Source organism: Sinocyclocheilus rhinocerous, unplaced genomic scaffold (genome assembly GCF_001515625.1).
Source record: "Sinocyclocheilus rhinocerous isolate Xijiao unplaced genomic scaffold, SAMN03320098_v1.1 scaffold51, whole genome shotgun sequence".
Taxonomy (NCBI): Eukaryota; Metazoa; Chordata; class Actinopteri; order Cypriniformes; family Cyprinidae; genus Sinocyclocheilus; species Sinocyclocheilus rhinocerous.
The window spans coordinates 49,244-51,673 of NW_015641017.1; the positions used below are offsets into that span (position 1 = coordinate 49,244).

Here is a 2,430-nt window from a genome sequence, read left to right on the forward strand (position 1 = left end):
CGGCAGATCAACATTGTTTGTTGCGGACAACTACTGATGTCTATGTAGTATAATAAATGATAAGACACTTGTTCTTTTCTTTGTTTTATTTTATATAAGAAGGTTGAAACTATTTTGAATTCTTGTTTGTCTGACCTTTGAATTCAGTGTGGTTTGTTTAATGCTCATACTTACAGTTAAGGGTTTATTTGTGTGGCTAATTCAGGAGAAATAAAAAACTTGTGCCATATCTCATAACCTTGACAACCACATAGCAAAATCCTGAAAACACTCTGGCTTTTTTGCATGCAAACTTTGCTCCACTTACATTTCTAAAATGTTAACATGAAAGAGTGTTCTTATACACTTTTAAACCCCATTTTTCTCTCAAACCATCCAAGTGCCTATACCGTCCCGTGGCAGCTGAAACACAAAGAGAGAGAATGATTCGGTGTATAGCATTCCCCCTCTATTGCCACTTTATTCATAAAAATCTTTAAATGCTCAGAAGAGTCAATGATATCAGTGTGATTTTTGGATGCTGTTCCCTCAGTTCAAAAAAATTTCTACGAATACTTTTGCATTTTCTGAAGAAAATGTTAATGGTGCATGGCACTTGTCTGTGCAAAACTCAGCAGCATAATGCTAGGGTTTTCTGGGTGGTTGCATACTTGCAAAAAGGCCCACCTACCTCGAGTCACTTCAGTGTAAATCTATGGGAGTTTTTTTTTTTGGCATGTTTTATTGTCTGCCAGGCTAAGGTCTGATTGCTTAGAAAAAATAGCTACCCTACAAGGTGCCATTTGAAGCAATGCAATGCAACAAATGCAATAAAAATCAAATAAATGCAATGAAAATAAAATAAAATAAAATCACCTCAGTGGTGCCATTTGATGCAATGCAATAAAATATAATAAAATAAAATAATAAAATAAATGTCCAGCTACATCCGTTTTATAAGGTCCTCTAAAAATAAATAAATAAATAACATACCTTACTTGCCTTAGTAAAAACCCCTAATAAATCAAAAGCACAAATAAAACATTGTTATAAAGGAATGTGAGCATACAATTTTCACTTAGCGTCACAATATCTCCAAGAAACACTGCATCACATCCAACAACACAACCCACTCATGAACATATGCACTTAGGGTGATGGTTCTAACAGTTAAGCTCCTGCCATCTTAACATACAGAAACATTTAAGTGGCCCAGGAACTTGAGGTTTTCCGAGATCTCATCTTTGTGACACAGACAACTCAATAAGAAGCACCAATAAGTTGCTTTGGATTAAGAGTGTCTGCCAAACGACACTGAACTCACATCCACACACACCGTGGACCAGCCTGAACACGCAGGCCTCGAACAGATTTGTTGTAAAACAGTGCCTCTTTATTTTCCCTCTTTAAAAAAGCGGAGGAAGCGGGGAATTCGGGGAGGAGGTGTGCTGGGGTAATTGCCGGTACTCTGCTACCTGTCATATGCTCGACTTCTTAACTTTTGAGAGCAGCGTGGAATGTGGGAAAGGAAAAAGAGGAAGACAGGGGTCTTACCACGTCGTGGTGGTCTGACCTTGGCCCCCGCCGGAGGCCAAACACTGTCAGTGTCGTCCATTTAAAATCAATCCACAGAATATACGATTTCGGTGCTTCACGTCTCTGAATGGACGAACATGTTCGAGATGCACTTAGCTATGAAACAACAGAGTATGGAAAGAAAAGGAATGGCAGTCTTTTCTCTGAGTTGACTGGCTTCTTAAAGGAGTGCAACAAGCTGTCTTCAGATTTCTATTAGAGCCTTAAGCCCTTGATTGCGGCAACTGGCATGTCAAATTCGGCTCTCACCTCGTCTCTCTGGTCATTCATATGAGACGCAGGTGGGGGAGAAAACCAGGGAGGAAGAGGAGATGCAGGCAATCCTGAAATCTGTGGGATTTCTGCATTTCATCTGAGCTCAACCTGTGGTCCTGACAGCACTATGCCCAGGGGTGAGGAGTTTGAGAAAACAAGGGATTATTCAGAAGACAAATCTGTAGAGAAACCTGCGGGAGAAAGTGTTTCATTTCAATTCTTCAGTTCACTGTCAGTTGTCAAATTGTCAACATCAAAGCACTTTACTGGCATGACTGTTTTCTGAGATCATGTCAAAGCATTAATATAAAAACAAAACAAAAAGGTGCAATGTAATTAAATGAATGCAATGTGACGCAATAAAATAAAATGTAATAAAATAATGAAATGCAATACAATAATAAAATTAAACAAAGCAATGCAATAATATTAAACAATGCAACAAAAATGCAATATAATAAAATAAAAAATAATGCAACACAATAATAAACCAAAAGTAAAGCAATGCAAGAAAACAAAAAAATGCAATGCAATCAAATAAAACAATGCAAAAAAAGAAATAAAATAATAAAAACAAAGCAAACTATGCAATGCAATAAA

At 37.4% G+C, this 2,430-nt stretch overlaps 1 protein-coding gene across 1 annotated transcript in view; it reads right to left on the bottom strand.

Moving 5' to 3' along the window:
• The window catches only part of pdgfab (platelet-derived growth factor alpha polypeptide b), a 21,997-nt gene extending 20,540 nt beyond the window's left edge, over positions 1-1,457 (bottom strand). Inside the window, exon 1 of the mRNA XM_016569967.1 lies at positions 1,447-1,457. The gene's annotated coding sequence lies outside the window, so the exon portion shown is untranslated. The remainder of the gene's footprint in view (positions 1-1,446) is intronic.
• Between the last annotated feature and the right edge of the window lie 973 nt (positions 1,458-2,430).